This window comes from Bidens hawaiensis, unplaced genomic scaffold (genome assembly GCF_021521415.1).
Source record: "Bidens hawaiensis isolate Kalapana, Puna unplaced genomic scaffold, B.hawaiensis_p1.1 tig00023035_1, whole genome shotgun sequence".
NCBI classification, from domain to species: Eukaryota; Viridiplantae; Streptophyta; class Magnoliopsida; order Asterales; family Asteraceae; genus Bidens; species Bidens hawaiensis.
In genome coordinates, this window is record NW_027493595.1 from 15950 (window position 1) to 38872 (window position 22923).

Here is a 22923-nt window from a genome sequence, read left to right on the forward strand (position 1 = left end):
TATATTGTTTGACTTTGACCGACTCAAACCGAACCGCTGACCCAAAAATTTTTGGATCAATAACTTCGGCCCCCCCCCCCCCCCCCCCCCCGATAATTTTGTTCAAGCTTCGCCACTTCATATATATACCCACAATATTATTTTATGTTGATCATGGTAAAGGCCAAACATTTTTGCCTTTAGTAACTTAATAGTGTGTAAAAACAGCTTTGACCATATATACATGACGGTCGTTTTATCAAAATAATGAGATTGGTATTACCAAAATAATGCGTCACTAACAAAACAAGAAAGCTAGAATATATCGCACTTTTATTAAAAGAAATAGGTGTTATTGGAAGAAGATCCGAAGTAATCGCTTAACTTAATGTTTGTGAGAATGTATTTTGACAAATTATAAATTATAGTAATTAAAGTGACAAATCAAACGCCCAACCGAACAAACGAGACCGGACGGCACCTCCAATCTCCAATGCACATATATATCATTTTAATGTGCGTGTGTGTATATACATCTCTTTCTAACTTCTATTATTTCAAACATTAATCAGTTAACTGGAGTGAACCATATGCATCTAACCATTATTTTTATAAAAGAAAATAATCATTCTCTTTCTCAATTATTAACTTTCTTTTTCTTTAGAGTAGAGGTCCCTTTTCAAGGTTAATGCACCCTCCATGTCTTTTTTTACTTCAAATTTTCTTTTTGGCCCACATGCTTCCGATCTGGGTGCCACCGATAATAGGCGGGTCACATTTCTTTTTATTATTACATTTTAAATAAATGTTACAGTTTGTATAGATGCATTTTCATACTATAATTAGTTTATTAATGTTTTTAGAAATATGTTTTCAAAACTTATAAATTCCTGTAAATATTATAAATAAAGGTATATCTATAATTTATTAGTATGTGCGCGTATATTGTGCTCTGTTTGGTTATATGATATGGACTTTATTTAATTTCAAAGTATTTAATACGTAAAAGATAGTATATTTATCGGATTATTAACCTTAAACTATGTAATAGTTGAATATAATTTATTATACATATTTTCATTTTATTATAAAATATTTTGCTAAATTTATTAATGCTAGCTGTTGTGAAATATTAATGTAAAAAATAGTATATACTCAATTAAAACATATAAACAATTGCAAGGATGGTACCAAAACACTGACTGGAGGAACTATAAACGGCAGTTGAACTCATTTCTTTCTTTCATTCACATATATCCCTGTTATATAGAGTTTCCTTCATCATCAATCACCACAAATTAAACTAACAATGGCTGAAATCATTGCCACTGAACTCCTGAAAGCCGTGTTTGAGAAGCTAGCCTCTGAAGCCTTGAAGGCATTTGTTCGGTCCCAAGGAATTCATTCAGAGCTCAAGAAACTAGAGAGGACACTGATCCAGATCCAGTCTCTGCTTAATGATGCTTCTCAGAAGCAAATAAATGATGAAGCTGTTAAGCAGTGGCTCAATGGACTCCAACATCTGGCTTACGACATTGATGACATACTTGATGATTTAGCAACCGAAGCTATGCATCCTGAGCACATCCAGCAATATGGAGCCATCACCAGCAAGGTAAGAAGGCTCATCCCAACTTGTTTCACAAATTTATCACTAAGTCAGAGGATGCATCACAAGTTAGATGATATCACCACCAAATTAGAAGATCTAGAAAAAGGAAAGTTGGGCCTAGGTTTGATTGTAAAAGATGAAAAGTCAAAAAGAAGTTATCAAACCTCTTTAGTAGATACACCTGCTATTGTTGGGCGGCAAAAGGAAAAGAAGGAATTGCTCGCAAAGCTATTTGAGGACGGCTCATGTGATCAGAACTTTAGCATCGTGCCCATAGTTGGTATGGGCGGGTTAGGCAAAACCACTCTAACTAGACTTTTGTATGGTGATGAGGAAGTTAAGAAGCACTTCGAACTCAAGGCATGGGTTTGTGTCTCTGATCAGTTTGATATCTTTAATATAAGTCAAGTTATCTTACAATCCATCAAGGAGGAAAACAAGGAATTCACATATTTAAATCTACTTCAAATAGCTATTAGAAAGCAACTTAAGGAGAAGCCCTTTTTAAATAGTATTAGATGATGTTTGGAGCGAAAGTTATGAAGATTGGGAGACCCTGGTAAGCCCATTTCGTGCATATGCTCCTGGAAGTAAAGTTATTATGACAACCCGGAAGTTGCAACTACTGGGTTATGTTGACCTAAACCACCTACACACACTGTCACATGATGAAGCAATCTCTTTGTTTGCTCACCATGAGTTGGGTACAAATAACTTTGATTCACATCCAATCCGCAGGCCATATGGTGAAGGCATTGTGAATAAATGTGATGGCCTGCCCTTGGCTTTAAGAGTACTTGGAAGGTTATTGAGGACAAAGATAGAAGAAGAAGAGTGGAAGGAGCTTTTGAATAGTGATATTTGGAAGTTAGGAAAAAAAGATGAGTTTGTCCCAGCTCTTAGACTCAGCTACCATGATCTTTCAGCGTGTTTGAAACAATTGTTTGCCTACTTCTCCTTGTTCCCCAAGGGCTTTGTGTTTTACAAAGTGAATGTGATTTTACTTTGGATGGCGGAAGGTTTTTTGCATGATTCATCTTCAAAAAGGTCAATGGAACACTTAGGCGATGAATATTTTGAAGAGTTGTTGTCAAGGTCATTAATTCAACATGCACCTTGTTAGGCCCCGTTTTGTATATTTAGTCTTTTGTATTGATTCGGTTATGTATTTGGGCCGATAGGTCATTTTGTACGTAGTTGGGCCACGGTCCATTGTAAAGAATCCCATTGGGCCTTAGTGTATATGAAATATGCTTCTCTTGCATGCCTCCCTATAAATAGGGTGCATGCCATGAGAAACTAAGATTTTTTGGCAATTCTATCTCTTTCTCTCTACTCATCTCTTGGCTCTCTCTCTCTCACTCACCTCTCTTTAACCGAAAATAAATTCAAGATCCGAGACCTCTTGGTTGCTTAGTGTGATTTCCGCTAGCACTAAGTTAGGTTGATCCAAAGACGTTGTTAGATCCACCCGAATAGGGACCTACAATTGGTATCAGAGCTTCGGCTCACTAGTTGAGGGTTTTTGGATCACAACCTTGGGTTTTGATCTTGAAAAGAAGAAAATAAGTGTTCAAGTGTTCTTGACAAGAAAATCTTCAAAAACAACAAAAACAAGTAAAATAGAAAAATACAAAAAGATTTGTGCTAAAGATTGGGTTACGGGTTCAAAAATTTTGGTCAAAATTGATAAAGAACAAGTTTGCTTCTTATGGCATAAAATTTTGTGCAACAACCTTTGACCTAGTACGGATAAGGTTAGGTGAAAACGGATCCCAAGGAAGATTTGCTTTCAGAAAGATAAAATCCTTTCGCTTCGCTTAGATTCTTTCGCTTCGCTTAGAATCCTTTCGCTTCGCTTGAAGTTGTTTCGCTTCGCTTGAAGCTCTTTTGTGCGAAAAAGTTGACTGTTTTGAAGATTAAGCTTTGTAGAAGGATTGTAACTACTTAGACCATAGCTAGCACTGATTCAGAACTATTGAAGGGTTATTTGCTGTTGGAAAACCAAGTAGGAACCCCCACAAAGCCTCCAAAATATATGACCTTAGACGATAACTTTGCAGATTTCAAATGGAGATTTATGAACTATATCTCCTTAACTGAGACTGACTTGTTGAGATGCTTTGAACAAGGTCCTCATGTTCCAGTGACTCGCACTGATGCTAGGGAACAACTTAAGGCTCCAGAAAACTATGATCAAGCAGACAGGGACCTGTTAGCTCAAGATAAGAAGGCTTATCTCATACTGACTGTTTGTCTTTCAAATGAAATCTCTGAAACTCTTCGTGAACACACAAGTGCCAAAGGTCTGTGGGAAGCACTTGTTGAAAAGGTTGAGGGCAATGCCGAAATCAGAGAAAACAAAAAGGCCCTGTTAAAAGAAGAGTTCAACATGTTTAATCATCGTCAAGGAGAAGCTGTTTTGGAGTTGGTAAAAAGATTTGAGAAGTTGATGGTAAGAATTAGGGCTGCAAATGTCAACATTGCAAATGCTGAGGTTAACCACAAGTTGATGAACTCTTTGCCATACAGCTGGAGTACCAATACTGTCACGATCAAGAGAACTACCAATCTAAACATGATGACAAACACTGACTTGATATCCACTATCAAGTCATTTGAAATGGATGAGCAGATGAGAATGAACAATCATCTCAGTTCACTGAATCAAGCTGGAGTGAGTACTGCCACCTCGATGCAAACTGCTTTTATAAGCAAAGCTTAACCGAACGTGTATCCCGTGACCACTCCCAAGTACTCCTCATGTGTTCCTTCACAACCAACAGCATTCATCTCAACAACAAATCAATCAGATTCTTTAAATACAAGCTCGTTCCAAAAGGCGGTCGACAGTGCAGTTGCCCAAGCCCTAAAAGCTCAAGGGATTTCATTATCTTCAAAACCTCAACCAAGCAAGCCTTCAAGTTTCTGTGAAGCATTACCTATGCTAAATGACTCCAACATCGCAATAGTTCATGCTTTTCTTTCAAGCCATGAAGAGTTGATGAAAGGAAATGTATTGCCACCTCAGTTTGAAGCTGGAGACTTGAGGGATATCAATCAGAAAGATCTTGAGAAGATGGATATCAAATATCAGATGGCAATGGCTGTGCAAAGGGCTACTAACTTCATGAAAACGTACGGGAAGGATAGCTTTAATGATTCAGACAGGAAAAGGATCGGGTTTGACAAGTCAAAGCTGCGTTGCTACACTGTGGTGAGATGGGTCACTTTTCCCGAGAATGCACGAATCCTTCAAAACCTGCCAATGATATTCGTGTGACTGAGGTGACAGAAGAGGAGAATGGCAAGGCTGCAGGAAAAAGGCATGAGATGCAGAAACCAAGCAGCTCATCACAAAGAATTGGAGGTCATCCACACAAGGGCAACTCAAGCTCAAACTCAAAAGCCCCTGTCTCCCAATCGGAGGTCCAAGTTGGTGTGGATTGGGATGATCAATTTCAAGAGCTGCAGAATCCACTTAATATGGCTGGTATGGTTATCACAGACAATGAAGCTTCCTCATCTGCTGCTGCAAGTTTTGATGCGTCACCATCATACAAGGTAAAAAGAAATCTATGCACTGAAGCTTGCGTAAATAAAGTTACATATTATAGATATCTTCAGGACGAAGTTTTGAAAGAAAACGCAAAACTTCGTCAACTAAATGCTGAATATGTAAAGGCTGACAAGATATATGTTGAAAAGATTAAAACACATCACGATGATGTTGCAAATCTTAAACTTAAAATCTTTCAAGGAGAGCACAATGTCATCTATTACAAAGACATTGTAAATAAATTAAAAGATGAAATTGAAAAGTTGAAACTTGATCTTTCTGATAAACGGGAAAAAGAAAAACAAGTTGAAAGGTTTGAGGCATTATCTGAACAATTAGATGATCTTATCAAAGCTCAGAGAAATACTAAAGTTAAAACGAGACTAGGATGCGATTACTCAGCGGTGCCCCCACCATTGAATGATAATTACACTTGCCTACCCCATTTTAGCTATAATACTTCTCCTGATGAAGAGATGGCATATGGTATTGGTAAAATACCAAAACCAGTGAAATTCGTTTCAGCCGCCTCTCCATCAACAGCTCAAATTTCGTCATCTGATAATTCTAACGTCAACATATCTTGTGTAGCAGGTGATGTAAGTGGTGGAATGGTTAACCAGGATTGTAAATCAAAGGGAGAGTTAGAACCACGTTTTGAATCCTGTGTGGGTCTAACAAAAACCATTAACAATCCTGTTTGTAACAAAGTGTGTGAATCATTGATAGGAAGTTTAATGTCTAGATCAAATGGTGTATTTTGTGAATCATCAAGTGATGATAGTTGTGTAAATGTTTGTAATGAAAGTGAATGTTCCTCTTCTGATTCAGAGTGTGAAACTATATTTGATGAAACTGTCAAAGTCAAGGTTAATGAATAGACTAGTCAAAGCTGCTCATTAATTGATAATAAAATTGAGAACTTAATAAAAGAGAAAGTTAGCTTTGAAAATGAAAAATCGAGCACTTCATGTAAATATGTGCCACCCAAGAAAACTTCATTTTCTCAAAATACAAATTATAGTTCTCAATTTTATGATCAGTGTGATAGTACTTTTTATACTCTCGACAGAAACCTAGGCAATCAAATCATTTTGCATCTCATAATTCAAATGCTTTCAATTATAAGTCAGATAGAGGTCGCCAACATGTTAACCAAACAACATCACCTCATCCCTCATATTTCAGCGAGCAAGATGTCTATAAATGGAACCAAAGAAAATGTTGCTTCATTTGTGGTAATCGTCTCATCTTGCAAGAAATTGCAAGAACTGGCACAAACAACAAAGAGACGTCAACAGTAAGTTTGGTCAGACATTTCCTGGGTATAATGCTCATACCAAGAAAATGTCTCACCAAACTTACTCTTCAGCCAGTGAGACAAATTTAAGATCTAGGAGAACCGAAAAACCCAAGAAACCATTTTGGCTAACCCAAAGAGAAAGAAGGCGGTTAGCTAAGGGTTCTGAAGCTGAAAAGCCTAAGAGCCCTTCAAAGGTTTTCTCAAAGGCTGATCAAGAAGATTTTGTGGTTAAGCCTAAACCAAAACGAAGGCAATCCAGAAAACTTTTCAAAAACCGAGGAAATCATAATTCAAGTTCCTTGAGAGATTGTTCTTCAGATTCTGATTCACCAAAGGATTACATTTTTCAGAAATCATAAAATTAAACTTGGTGATTTTGTGTTTAACCTTCCCGAGACAAGAGTGTCTCGAGAAACCCTCCACTGACTGGTTTTTCGTGTGTAGGGTCAGCCTGGATGGCCTGTCAACAGCATTTGGTACTTGGACAGTGGCTGCACCCGACACATGACAGGAGACGAATCGTTGTTGTTCGACATCAAACCATTCAACGGTGGTCACGTTTCCTTTGCCGGTGATATTGGAGGAGAGATAACAAAACAAGGGAAGGTCTCGAATGGCACATTGACATTTGATGAAGTCAATCTGGTGGAACAGCTCAACCACAACCTGCTAAGCGTCTCTCAGATCTGTGATAAGAAATTTTCAACCCTATTTACTGAAAATGAATGTCTCATTCTGAAACCAGGTTTTAAAGTCCCTGAATAATGGATTATGATGCGTACTCCGAGGCACAACGATGCCTACATTCTGGACATGAGAAGCAATTATTCCATACGGTCTGCTTCCTACTTGATGTCCAAGGCCTCGGAGAACGACTCATCTTTATGGCATCGACGGTTGGGTCATGTCAACTTTAAGAACTGAACAAGTTGGTTAAAGGTGACCATGTGAGGGGTTTGCCAGTAAAATCCTTTCACTGTGCTGAAAAATGTTTATCTTGCTCTAAGTGTAAACAGCACAAACTACCTCATAGGCCCAAGCTTGTCAATTCCATCAATTCCACTCTTTAGTTGTTGCACATGAATCTTTTTGGTCCAATTCAACCTATGGCAATAGGTCGAAAAGCCTATTGTCTGGTTATTACTGATGACTTTTCGCGTTTCAGTTGGACATTTTTGTTAGGGCACAAGGACGAGATGTCACATTTTCTGCTCAGGTTTATTGTGTTGGTTGAAAATCAAACTGATAAGAAGGTGAAATGTATCAGAAGTGACAACGGCACAGAATTTTGCAACAAGGTGGTGAATGAATTCTGTCAAAACAAGGGAATTGTTCATCAACTCACCGCACCTTACACTCCCAAACAAAATGGGGTGGCTGAGAGAAGAACCGTACTTTGGTGGAAGCCGCTAGAACAATGCTCTCATATTCAAAACTACCATTGATTTTCTGGGGAGAAGCCATCAACGCCGCCTGCTTTACCCAAAATCGTGTGCTGCTGAACAAAAGACTGAACAAGACTCCTTATGAAGTCTTCTATGGATTGCAGCCAAGGGTAAACTTCTTCAGAACGTTTGGATGTCCTTGTACCATTCTCCAAACGAATGTTGGAACGACTTCAAAGTTCGCTGAAAAGGCGGATGAGTGCTACTTTGTTGGTTATTCTGCTGACAAAAGTGCTTATCGTGTGTACAACAAGAAATCAAGAGTAATATTGGAATCCTTCAACATTTATTAGCAAGAGTTAAACCCTACTGATGCACACAATGGTCCGGATTGGATGTTTGATTATGAAGGATTGTTCAAGCAGTTTCGTGGAATGTATATGACACCAGCCGCACCAATGGTTTCACCTTTTGCTTCTCCGCTTGCTCAACCAGATAATGATCAGTCTATCCTGATGCATGCTGTTTTGAAAGATCTTGGACATGTTGACATAGCTGCTACTGCACCCATACTGAATGTACAACCAATGGCTAACCACCACTGAAATGCAAGCTGTTGATGACATGACTGATTATGATTCTGACTCATACATGTCAGCTGACAACAACCAAAATGTTCAAGTCGATCAAGCATATCTGCCTCCTGCAGAACCAAGTGTGGTGGAATCTGTCCCCACACCTCCCTCAGAAGAAGACAATCAAGGTCCTGCAATGGAGACTGATGCATCATGTGGGCAGGTGGAACCCCTTCCGAATGAAACTTCTGATAACACCAACACAACTTCCATTCCAACTGTTGCTGTTCCATTTTATGACAACCTATGGGAAGGTCCCATTGCTGCAGAACATTTGGTTGAACCACAAGAAGATGGAACTGATCCTCAACCAAGTGTTTCTGTCCCTGCGACCACTGTCATGCATCCCATAGAGATCCTGTCCATTCAACTTAAGGCCACACCAGTCGAGCATGTCGACCAAATTCCACAGCTGCCAATTCATCGTCGACATCCAACTGAGAGCATCATCGGAGATCCATCTGCTGGCATCCAAACACCTAGCACTTCCGGTAACATTAACAGATGTCTTTTTGTTTGTTTTATTTCTCAGGTAGAATCCAAGGACTACAAAGTCGCGCTAAAAGACAACTCCTGGGTAGAGGCTATGCAAGAAGAGCTGTTACAATTTCAGAAGCTGAATGTTTGGAGGCTAGTAAAGAAACCAGAAAATAAAAAGCCGATCGGATCGAAATGGGTGTTCCGAAATAAAAAGGATGACAAGGGGGTGATCATCAGAAACAAAGCCCAGCTTTTTGTACAAGGTTTTGGCAACGTGAAGGTCTTGATTACGATGAAGTCTATGCACCGGTGGCCAGACTAGAAGCAATTCGCATATTTCTGGCATACGCCTCGTACATGAACTTCAAAGTATATCAAATGGACGTGAAGACTACTTTCCTATACGGGAAAGTAAAAGAAGAGATCTATGTCAGTCAACCTCCAGGTTTTGAGGATCCAATTCATCCTGATCACGTTTACCGCCTTGACAAAGCACTATATGGTCTTCACCAAGCACCTCACGCTTGGTACACCACACTGGCTGATCATTTGGTGAAAAATGGTTACAAGAGAGGAATCATCGATCAAACTCTCTTTGTCAAGAAGGTCAACAGTGATTTGATTATGGTTCAAGATTATGTCAACGACATCATCTTCGGGTCCACGAATAAGGATCTGTGCAAGGAGTTCTCTGAGGTTATGCGACAGCGATTTGAGATGAGTTCCTTAGGGGAGATGACCTTCTTCCTGGGCTTACAAGTTGAGCAGAAGAAGGACGGGACTTTGATTCACCAAGAAAAGTACGTTCAAGACATTGTTCAGAAATTTGGTTTCAAGGACTCATCATCATTCATGACACCAATCTCAACACGACCTATTCTAGCTCCTGATCCATCAGGAAAACCAGTTGATCAACACCTTTATAGGTCAATGATTGGTTCCCTGATGTATCTCACTGCAAGCAGACCAGACATCATGTTCCCTGTTTGTCAGTGTGCCAGATATCAGTCTGACCCGAGATAATCCCACATGACTGCTATCAAGCGTATTTTCAGATACTTGAAGGGTAGATCGCGTTTGGGTCTTTGGTATCCAAAAGATTCTCCCTTAGAACTTCATGCTTACACCGACAGTGATTATAGAGGATGCAACTTGGACAGAAAGTCCAAATCTGGTGGATGTCAATTCCTGGGAGATCGGTTGATTTCATGGCAGTGCAAGAAACAAGTCACCGTGTCCACCTCCATAGCAGAAGCCGAGTACATTGCTACATCCAAATGCTGCTCTCAGGTGATATGGATCTAGCATCAGCTGCTGGATTACGGTTTGATTTTCTATGGAACAACGATCAAATGTGATAATGAGGCGGCCGTTGCTATTGTCAAAAACCCGGTCCAGCACTCAAAGACTAAGCACATTGACATCCGGATACATTTTATTCGTGATTGTTATGATCGCAAGCTTGTCGACATAAACGGGTCCATACTGATTTTAACTTTGCAGATCTCTTTACAAAAGCTTTCAGTCGTGCCCGATTTTTGTTTCTCGTTGAGTCATTGGGCATGATTTCCTTTCAGTAAATTTTATCGTTTATCTTTTAATTTAAAACTGTAAATATTTTTCAAATATGTCACAATTTTAGAGGGAGAAAATGAGTTAACTTTAACTCACCAAAAAGATTTTAAAATTTACTTTTAGTAAAACAAAAATCAAGTCACTCGACTTAACAAAAAGATTTTATTTTAATATATAATATTGATTTCATCTTTACTCCTATTAAAGTAAATTCTAAGAAAATTCAAAAAGAATTATCCCGTTTAGAGGGAGCTCCTGTTTAGAGGGAGTCGGATATTTAAAATTTTCAATCTAGAATTTGATCATGGAAAGTGATAGTACGTTGGTATGTAATGATTCTAGCGCGTTAAAAGAGTAGAACAAAAGGCTACAAGATCATTCATAGATGTGTAGGTAGGCTTGACAAACAAGTAAGTGTCGGGTGATATAAACTTAAACTAATGCCGGTACTAGTGGATATACGATTATGAAGCGGTTGCATGATTCCGTTAAGTCATATTCATGAAGGCAAAAATGTAACTATACATGTCATACCCAAGCCTCTCTTTACCTGATCACAGTCGTCTTATGAAAGTCAGTGTCAGTTTTAATTTTTTTATTGAGTCAAGTAAAGCGTCAAGAAAAGCAAGAAAAAGAAAAACAAAAGAGTCAGAAAAGAAAAAGAAAATCAAGAAAAAGAGTCAGAAAAGGAGTCATCCCTAGAAATTTTAACTTCTGCTTTATTTCTTCATTTATTTTCGACTCAAGCCTTGGACTTTCTACGTTTGTAGTCATACAAGATCTGATTATTAAGGCCCTGAGTCTTCTGCTTTGTTTTATTTTCTTTCTTTTGTTCAAGCCTTGGACTTTCTCTACGCGATAATATGGTATTATCCGACCTTACGGACTGAACCTCTGCCTTATTTTAATCTTTCTAGATCGAGTCAAGTGTGCAAAACACAAAGTGTCATGTGTAAGGTGTACAGTAAGTCAGTCTGTCAATAAGAGTACTGTGATCAACTAAGAAAGGTCTAAGTCATGTTGAGGTGATATGTTAACACAAAGTAGGCCTGAGATATGATGGAATCAGTAACATGTCTGATTAAGTGGGACCACATAAGCACCGTGCCTAATTGTACTTTAAACGTATCATTTCTGGCATCAAAACACTTGTCAAATTAAAAAGGAGGACAATATCTACAGTCAATGATGAACTTGTGTCACAATAATTTCAAAAAGGTAACGCAATCTAGGGCTTTGCAAATCAATATGATTCCATATCGTGATCATTCTTTGTAAATTAACCAAAGAAAATACTATGAAAATTAATTTAATATTATTGTTTAAATTTAAAATGTCTTAAATTCTCTGTTTTATTTTGTAAAATATTAAGTATCTGCATAGTTTAATATCTTAAACTTTATTTTTATTTATTTTATCTTTATTTTATTTTATTTTATCTTTAATTTTAAATTTTAATTTTATTTTTGTTTTTAGTTCGGTGTCTTCTTTTATTACGTTTTATTTTGACAAAAGAGATCGTTCGTGCAAATGTTAACGCTTATGGACCAACAAAAGAAAATATTATAAACAATCAAGTGCGTGGTTTCGGTGGGTAAATGTTTTTCGGGTTTGAAAATGCAAATGTTTTTAAAGACCGAGGACTGAGAGTGTATTTTTGGTGAATACTCGTGATGTTTTGACCTTATCGCGAGATAGGCTGACTCTATATATATGGGAAATCCAAAATATCATTCACTATTCACCAAACACTTTTACCTTTACTCTCTCTCTCCTCTCTCATCTTCGAACAATCAATCCCTAAATCATCTTTAAATCTTCAACGAGCCAACCTTTTATATCATTATGTCGTTGAATCCAGAGTATCCACCTTCGGTATAACAACTTGAACACTACCGTTCATTCTTTCTTCTTTGTTTCTGGGTTTTCATGGATCAAGACGACGGTTCATAAGAACCGTCGGCTAGATCTAGGACAAATCTTCAAAATCTGTGTTGGTATCTTGCTTAGATTCTGATATCAGAACCTTAGATTGGATTTATCATCATTAAGATTTGCTAGTTTTAGGATTATTTTGTACAGTTTGTAGATCTAGGTTTGACGAGATGTTCAAGGGTTCAATTGACCGGGCAAACAAAAGAGTTTCCGATTAAAATTTTTCAGAAAAATAATTCAGGGCTAGGCGAATTCATTGAAATGAAAAGGGAAGAAAATCTACCAAGTTGAAGTTTTTCGCATAAAAGGTTTTTCGCTTCGCTTGACCATGCGAAGCGAAATAATCTGTTTTCGCTTCGCTTGACCATGCAAAGCGAAAAAGGACTTCATGTGAAATTTTTCACGCGAAATTGTGACACTTAGAGAATTTTTTGAAAAACTTAACCTTGTTAGCTACTGTTCTGTTTTTGAAATTTGATCTGTTTGGACACTTAAACTGCTTTGAACTTGATCTTTGTACATTATGAACTAATTAACTTATAGATTAACTAAAATTAACTTATTAACTTATTAAATCTAAAATATACATAATGATAGTATTAAATCTAATTTATCTAATATGTAAATTCCTAATGCCTATGTATATATCTTGTTTGTTTTGTTTTTGTCTTAATAATGATTCTCATGATCTCTTGGCTTTTAATTTCAGGGTCATAACAACTTCTGTGTTCTCGAGTTGCCTAAGGCAAAGGCTGGTAAGGTGTTCACTCCTATGGTCAAGGGGCTCAAGCAATCACCCCTTGCCTATGCTAGCACTGCAAATTCAGCCATTTACTACAAGTGGGTTTTAGACTTCTGGGCGTTCGTCAGGATTGCAGACGATTCTCTGTCCTTCACAACAACGGTTGTAAGAAAGGAATTAACCATCACAGAAGCAGACATTCAAAGAGTATTAATGATTGCTGACCAGCCGGATTACAAGTATGAGAGAGGAAACAAAAAGAAGCTGGAAGATTTCGTTGCTTAGATGGGGTACGACACGGAATGGAAGAGCTTAGAGAAGAGTCATCTATCACCATACTGGATATTTCTCTTCCACATTGTCACTCATTGTTTCATAGACATTCGAGGTGGATTTGATAGCATGAGTACGGACTGGGTTCGTATTATGTCCGCATTGACCAACAAGGAGAAGTTCAATTACTCAAGACAGATATTTTTGTGTATGCTTGCGAATATCAAGAGCGGGGCTACATGGTTGATGTACCCGAGATTCGTGCAGCTGTTGTTAGATGATATGACTCCAGATGTCCAAAGGCCGGGAGCCAAGAAAGCTAAGGACAAGAAATCTCATCCTGAGCCATTTCATGTACACGAGATCAAGGTGTCAGTGTTTGGTGTGTTGTTGAGCACAAAGGGTAGAGGTCATCAGTATACGGGACCACGACCTGGTCCTAAGTTTGGATTGTTTGAGGAAACGGAGCCTGCTGGGGATAAGGCGTCTGATGAAGGAGAAGAGGAAGAGGAGCCAGAGGTGGAGACAGAGCAAGATTCTTCTTATGAGCCTGCCGAGGATCGAACAAAGGCAAAGCATGACTTGAAAAGGAAAGAGGCCGAAAAGGGCAAACTGATTGAGCTTGAGGAGGAAGAAGAAGACCAGCCGCCCTTGAAGCGCCTGCGAAAGGTTGGAGACTCCAAGAAGGCTCCAACACTTGTCGTCAAGCTTCCCTCCAAAGGTAAAACCCCCTCCTCTCCTGCAGTCACCAAAGAGGCCCTGGCCCAAGCCCTCAAAACACTAGATGTAACCAAGATAAAAATTCCTGCCAACAAGATACCAAAAACCAGAAAGAAAACTAAAGCCAAGAAAACCAAGACCCTACTCCATGACTCACCAGAATCCTCACCCGAACCCTCACCAGCAGACCAACCCATCTCCACATTCCTACCCCAAATCCCATCCTCACCTCCACAACAACCAACCCAAACTGAACCAGAATCTTCCCAAGTCACAACACCACCTACACAACCAATCACCGAACCCACAACCTCCTCGATTTTCAACCCATCCGTCTTCAGCTCACCCATACAAACAACCAGCCTTTGGAGCAAAACAGTCATAACTTCCCCAACCCAATCCACAACACCACCCACCACCACCACTTCATCTATCCCAACCCAATCCTTTACCCTACCTCTGCAAACAACCCAACCTCCCACAATGACCATTACACCACCAACCACAATAATCTCACCCAAACCCATTAGCCGAGGGAAGTCTTCGACAACTCCGGTATACGCTGATCCTATCCTCGATAGGATCGTCGCACTAGAGGAGTCAAACGCTAAGAGGGCGGAACGAGAGATTGTGCTCCTCAAGTTCATCAAAGATATGAAGCAAAAGGCTTTTGAGGATGAAAAGGAAAAGGCAGATCTGAGGGAAAGGATCCGGGTGTTGGAAGAACAGAAAGCAGCAAGCGATGAAATTGCTGAAAATCAGAGGTTATTGACCAACACCTTCCACACCCGAATCCAGAACATACAAGCGCTGATGAACCGAGAAGCCTCTGAAAATGCCAATCTAAGAGCGGACCACTCAAGACTTGGAGATAGGCTAACTACACTTAAACGAAACTTACCAAGTGCTAGTGCTCTCAGAACTAGCGTAAACAAGAAGATAGAGGATGCAACACGTAGGTGGGATGTTGAGAATGAAGCCACAAACTCTAGAGTCAAAGCTTTAGAGAATCAGCTCACCTCAACTGCTTCCCTGGATTCACTCAGAGCCGGAATGGAGAGTGTTCAAGAGAAATAAAGATGCAAGATCGTCTGAATGAGCTTCAAGTCAAGACAAATGAAGAAATGGTGGGAAAGTACCAAGCGGCCCCAGACCTAATGGTTATTCATGAAGATGATTTTCATGGTTTGGAGGATAGGCTTGATGTAGTTTTCAGAAGCTGGAGAAGGTCTGGTGTGACTTCTCAAGTTGGTGGTTCACGGCCTACCGCGGGTCCTTCTGTGGCCTTGCGAGGAGTTCAGGTCGAGGCTTCTGAAGGTGAGGCGATTGTTGGTCGAATAGTACAACAGGGCGGCCAATCCAGCGGTGTTGGTGGTGTTTATGATGGTGATGAAGAAGATGATGGTGATGAAGAAGATGATAATGATGATGAAGAAGATGACGACGATGATGTACACGACAGCTTTGATGACGATGATGGTGATGGTGGCAACAGTGGTGGTGGAGATGGAGGGGCCGGGGCGGCAGGAGGTGGAGGTGGAGATAACACTCAATCACCTCCACACTCTCATCACGATGCTCAAGACCCTGCTAACCCCGGTTCAGCCAACAAAGTCAGAGAGGATGACTCACTACTTGAGAGCTTGTATAAAGATATCATCTCTCCGACTCACAATACAGGTGTGATCGATGATTTTATTAATGCATGTATGAGCTTTGAGGAATTCATCGAGAGAACGGGAACGGAGAAGGCAGTAAATGAACAAGACGATGACATTAACTACTCGCAAAATCTGGATACTCCTCCCGCTCAAGCTTCAGAGGCTCCTACAACCGATCCTGTCATTGACCATCCGCCACAGAAGAAGTGAAAGACGCACATTGTCTCAAGCTGTGCGTCTACCCGCGTGCTCAACTATCTGTATCATGACGACTCGCTGATCGTATACGCAAGGTACGATCAGCGGAATAGCGTTTGGGCCATCAGACGTTACAGTGGGGACCTCATCTATCTCAGTCATTACGAGCTGAAGACTCTACCTAAGCTTGATCTGAACTATCTAAAGAAAGCTCTAGGTTATGGTGCTGTTGGAAGTACGCTGAAAAGTTGGGTCCCGACTTATCTACAGCGTCAATCGAGAGTCAACTACAAGGACTTTGAGCCGAATAAGGGTCGCAAGTACAAGAACCCAAGAGAAATAAACCCGGCTACCGGAGAGCCTCGCACGATGTGGAGATACGAGGCGCCGAAAGAATGTCACGAGATTTATCATGGCAAGCCTTATCTTCCCAACACTCTCCGAGACTTCATCGATTGGGAGTTCGACAACACAACCGGCGAGGCCGTCATTCACTGTCGTGATATGCACGAGATACGAGCATGAGCTTATGGGACTACACACTGAAGATGTGAAGAAGCTCTACAACAAGCCGATGGGAACCGTCGAGGATTTGGGATGTCAAAATACCGACCGGATAGTGGAAGCCTTCAACAAGTTCGTGCGTAGACTTGTTGAACTTCCACTAACCGAGGACGAATGCTTGGTATACGACACCGACGGGTTCCAATACTAAAGACTAGAGGGAGATTGTTAGGCCCGTTTTGTATATTTAGTCTTTTGTATTGATTCGGTTATGTATTTGGGCCGATAGGTCATTTTGTACATAGTTGGGCCACGGTCCATTGTAAAGAAGCCCATTGGGCCTTAATGTATATGAAATATGTTTCTCATGCATGCCTCCCTATAAATAGGGTGCATGCCATGAGAAACTAAGATTTTTTGGCAATTCTATCTCTTTCTCTCTACTCATCTCTCGGCTCTCTCTCTCACTCACCTCTCTTTAACCGAAAATAAATTCAAGATCCGACACCTCTTGGTTGCTTAGTGTGATTTCCGCTAGCACTAAGTTAGGTTGATCCAAAGACGTTGTTAGATCCACCTGAATAGGGACCTACACACCTGATGATAAATCGTTCATGATGCATGAATTGGCCACATTTGTTGCTGGAGAATTTTTTTTAAGGTTAGACGATCGGATGGTGAAGGATGTTAGGAAGGAAGCTTTGGAAAAGTACCGCCATATGTCATTTGTTCATGAGGAATATGTAGCTTGCTCAAAGTTCAAGCCATTCGAAAGAGCTAAAAGTTTAAGAACATTCATAGCGGTTAGACCAAACGATAGTTGGCGGTGTGCTACTTATCTAGTAAGATTCTAGTTGATTTACTCCCAGAATTACCAATGTTAAGGGTTCTACGTTTGAGTGATTATTGCATAAGCGAGCTGCCATAGTCCATTGGCAGTTTGAAGCACCTCCGGTATCTTAATTTATCTCTAACCCTAATCACACATTTGCCCGAAAATATCTGCAATCTCTTCAATTTACAAACAATATTTCTATTTGGATGTAAACATTTAAGTAAGTTGCCTAATAATTTCTCAAAGCTTAAAAACTTGTGGCATTTGGAAATTAGAGATACTCCGCTTCTGAATAAGCTCCCTTTAGGGATTGGCCAATTGAAAAACCTAAAAACACTCTCAAAGATCATTTTTGAAGGAGGCAATGGCTTTGCAATAACCATGCTTAAAGGCCTCACAAATCTTACTGGGGGTACTCATATCAAGGGACTGGAGAACGTGGACATGGTAATGCATGCACAAGAGGCAAACTTATTGCAAAAAAGGCTTAGCAGGTTAGAGCTAGAACGGAGTGAGGTGTTTGATGATTCTCGAAAGGAATCTCTTGAAAAGGAGGTTATGTCTGTGTTGAAGCCTCATAGTGATAGTTTGGAAAGGTTTAAAATAATGTCATATGGGGGTATAGAATTCCCTAATTGGGTTGGGGATCCATCGTTTCTTCACTTGAAAACTGTGCGTATACATGGTTGTAAAAAGTGTACATCTTTGCCACCACTTGGGCGGTTACCATCACTTAAGATGTTGTTTATTGAAGGCATGGATGAGGTGAAAACTATGGGTTCAGAGTTATATGGGACTGGTCTTGCATTCCCTTCACTTGAATATCTTGAATTACGAAATATGAAAAGGTTGGAAGCATGGTCAACCAATATTGGGAATGTGTCGTTTCCATGCCTACAAGAGCTTGGTATAAGAAATTGTCCTAATTTGGTTCAAGTGTCACTTGAAGAACTACCTACATTGATTTATCTAGAAATATTTGAATGCGATAGCAGCGTGTTGAGAAGGTTGGTTCAAGTAGCTTCAAGAGTCACAGGTTTGGTAATAGAAAGTATTTCAGGGCTTAATGATGTGGTTTGGAGAGGTATAATAAGGTATCTTGGAGCAGTTGAATATTTAAGCATGCAAAAATGTAACGAGTTAAGCCACGTGTGGGAATCCACGGCAAGTAAGGATTTGGATGTACATGAATGTCAAGATTTGGTGAAAATAGGAGAGACGGTGGAGGAGGATGGTTGGTATCTACGCAACATTGAGAACTTGCGCATCTCTAATTGTAATTCCATTACATCAATTTCATTCACAACAACAGGATGGCAAAAGCTCAAGTTTCTTTGCATTGATGATTGTGACAAACTGTTAGAAAGGAGCTAATATTCAGAGGAGATAACGGCACAAGCATGCCAATGCTTCAAGTGTAGATATAGTTAGCTGGACCTCGTTAAGAGATCTAATAATATACAATTGCCCAAGTGCAGATGCTTCCTTTCCTTGTGGCCTTTGGCCTCCCAACTTGCATAGCCTATACATAGGGGGACTGAAGAAACCCATCTTAGACTGGGGACCACAGAATTTCCCAACCTCACTTGTCATCCTCGGGTTAGCGTGTGGCGAGTCGGACGGAGATGATGTGAGCAGCTGTAGTCAGTTGTCCCATCTTATTCCTTTGTCTCTTACTTCTCTTGGATTACGTAACTTTAAGAAGCTGAAATCACTTTCAGTGGGACTTCAACACCTCACCTCCCTCCAACATCTCAGTTTATGGGGTTACCCAAAGACGACACGCCTACCTGAAATTCTGCTGCCTTCACTTTTGAGTTAACCATCGAAGCATGCCCAAATCTAGAAAAAAAGTGCAGTAGAAAAGGCTCGTACTGGTCCCGCATCTCTGATATCCCTTGCATCATAATAAACCCGGAATTACTTCCTTTTAGTTTTAAACTACGGAACTGATGATTTTGCTTGCTTGCATGCACCCAACAAATTGTAAGTATATATCATTCCAAAATGAGTACATTATTACTTCAAAAAAGTGCAAATACAGAATTACCTTTTTTTACTTGATGACACTGGATTAAGATTACTAGTTAAACCCATCACAACTGTTTAAAGGCAAACATGTTAACCAGACGGGCTTTTCAGTATATATCTGTGAAATTCTTGTGAATAGAAATTTTATTTTGTCCTATATTTGAAAACTTATAGTTTTGTGATAATATATGATTTGAATTGATGTCGGATAAATAAATCATCATTGTCTGCAGTTACCTGTTTGGTCAAACTGGTTCGGTTCAAATCTTCTTTTCTTGTCTAGTCTAGTCATAGTTTCAAAGATCCACTTAAATCAAAGATGGATTGGTTGTAAGTTGCGGAGCATGTATGACTAATTGGACCATTAACAAGTCGGTTATGTGCAGCTAGCAGTTGGACCAGTGAAAACGGATTGCAACAGCCATTATAAAAATTAAGTCACTTGAGGCCATGGATCACCAACAAGCCATTTTGCTTCCTTTCAACCAATGGGCCGAAATATGTAAGTAGTTGAATCAACAGCTGACTGAAGCAACCAGCCGGTTCTGACTTCTGGTAACGTTTATTCTATTACTTAAAAAAAAATCTTTCAACCAATGGGCTGTGTTGTGTCAAATTTTCCCCCGTTTAACACCACTAGCTCTAAGGCTAAGGGTAGTGGGGCTTGATTCAAGCCCAAGTGATCTAATATATTTACGACACGTAGGCGGTGACGTGGCACATGATCAAGCCCCAGAGGGTGTAGTAGTCCAGGTGATCCGGGGCTTGATTGAATTTTTTTTATTCTTTTTAAATAATTTAAAACATTACATTAATAATAATATAAAACATTACATTAATAATAATTTAAAATATTACTAGTCTAATACAAGATTATCGGGTCTTCTATCCCACAAATGCTCAACCAACTCATGTCGAAGGTTGTCGTGTATCTCACGGCTCTTGATGATATTTAAGTTGTCGAGTCGTTGTTCATTGGTGATCGTCAATTCTTGTCTTGGAATATCACCTTGGTAGTTTTGACAAATAGCGTGACCCTCGTCTTCTAGTAACATGTTATGTAGGATTACACACGTGTAGACGACTTCCGTTATCTTCTCCCTTGTCCAAAATTTTATTGGATTCGCCAATATTGCCCATTTTTTCTTTAAGACTCCAAACGCCCTTTCAATATCTTTTCTGGCCGATTCTTGTCTCTTCGTGAAGTACTTTCGTTTGTCAGAAAGTGGAGACGCATAAGCTTGAACTAGTGTCCCCCATTCGCTGTAAATACCATCAACGAGGTAGTACCTGTACTTAAAGTGTTCTCCATTTACAAAAAAAGCCTGAAGGGGTTTAACCTCGTCGATAAGGTCATCGAATATCGGTGATTGATCGATAACATTGAGGTCATTATTTGACCCGGCAACCCCAAAGAACGCATGCCAAAACCAAAGATCCTGTGACGCCACCGCCTCAAGTACAATAGTAGGGCCGGGGTGATCACCTCGGTGGAATTGACCTCGCCAAGCAGTAAGACACATAGCCCAACCAACATGCATACAATCGAGGCTACCGAGCATCCCGGGGAAACCATGCCTTTCACCGTGCACCTCGTATATGTGTTGGATATCATACATTGTTGGTTTACGTAAGTATCTCCGCTTGTATAGCGATATGACCCCTAAATATAATTATTTAAAATTATATAAATAAATGTAAATAATAAAATTTTAAATAAAACTATATATCTTTACAAAAGCGGTTAAGCGAGTCACGTCCGATCTTTTTAGCCATTTGTGGATACTCGTCCAACATGTTCGAACCAACACCATACGCTAGTTGCCGAAGAGCGGCGGTAAATTTTTGAGTAGGCGTGAACCCGGGATGACCTCTAGCGTCATCCCCTTGTTGAAATTACTCAAAGTGCTCCGGCAAGTCATTTGCTAGACGCATGAATAATCGTCTAGTCATTCGAAAACGAGTTTTAAAACTTTCCTCACCATATGCGGGATTGGGGCTAAAATAGTGACGTATCAAAGTTTCATTAGCAGTCTTTTGATCACGAAGACGTGGTTGCCGGAATAATGGGGCTCGAGGGCGTCTTTGATCAATCAAAAAATTTATCGTCGTTTGAACCGCTTGACAAATGAGTTCGTCTTCTTCAGAAGATGAAGACGATGCCATTTATAAAAATGGTGAGAAATACAGTTTTGGTAGAGGGAAAGTATGGTTTTTTAAGAGAATAAGAGAGAATGGGGTGAGTTTTAATTAAAATGGAGTGTGTGGATTGGTATTTATATATAGGTTAAATAAAAAAACTTTTTTTTAAAAAACCACCAACGGCTATATTTCCACGCGGCCTGCCCCGCGCCCCCCATCCGCGCCCCACTACCCTTAGCCTAATAACAAAATCATATGCACTACTGACTGCAGTCTCGTTTTTAATGAAACGGGGCCCACAAAACGTCTGACTTATTTAAATACGTAGCATTGTAACTAATAAAAAAATATTTGGATTTTGAAACATAATTACTCAATATTTGTCTTTCTTCTACATCTGCAGACGTATCACCTACTACTTATGACTCCATTGTTACATGACTTCTATAACTATGAAATCGATGATTCAAGACGTCACCCTCTTCTTGCAGGTTTGTTTGTAATATATATGTTTCTTCTTGGAAACGTTTATTATATTTTTTCTAATATTTTGTAACTGTCTCGAACGTCTATTACAGAACCTGGCACTGTTTGGGGCACGTTTGTTTTTCATTGGAATGAAGAGCGTGGCTCCAAAGAAGTTAATGAAGAAGAAGCCTATAAAAACCAAGACAACTTAGATTCTTTGTTTGATTGTTGGATGGTAATTACTTTTGGTAGCATGTGCTTTCAAAGATTCTTTCTATAACGTTTTTGGTGCAATTCTCTTTTGCTGGATGTATTTCTGATTCCATTATTGCCAACTCTTAATTGGGTTTTTTTTCTTAACACGAGTTTGAGAAATAAAAAATTTTCGTTCTTGATTATGTTAATTTTGTTTATAAATCATATATATTCGATTTATAAAGTTATTGGATTATGGGATGCCAGCAATATTGTGCAAACGCAACATGATTAAAAATGATGACTTATGACCAATGGGTGAGGGTGAGCGATATTGTCTATAAGCTCTTGTCACAGACTTACGGGTCAATTTCATTGTAAACTTAGTAATCGTCAGTTTTAACTTCTAATGGGTTTTCCATTAATCCTTTTTGGTAGCAATGATAAAACTATTCAGCTAATGAACTTTAAATCACAAATGTCACACATAACATTAATAAGTACAATTGCTGAACTTTTTTTCCTATAATTTCTATTTTTTCTCTTTATTGAAAGAGGAAACATACCAATCATTCAAAGAATATATAAAGTTGTATATAATTAGTGTTGGGAGTTAATAAAACATACAAAATGATACACCAAACTCATTGAGTTTTGGTAGTTTAATGTGTAATCTTATGTGACGTTTGGA

General features: G+C 39.4%; 1 pseudogene across 1 annotated transcript; it reads left to right on the forward strand.

Moving 5' to 3' along the window:
• Window positions 1–1288: 1288 nt before the first annotated feature.
• Window positions 1289–19858, forward strand: LOC143566647 (putative disease resistance RPP13-like protein 1; annotated as a pseudogene). The gene is made up of 4 exons (XR_013141268.1): window positions 1289–2709; window positions 4264–4272; window positions 17147–19382; window positions 19716–19858. The product of XR_013141268.1 is annotated as a putative disease resistance RPP13-like protein 1 (transcript).
• The last annotated feature ends 3065 nt before the right edge of the window (window positions 19859–22923 follow it).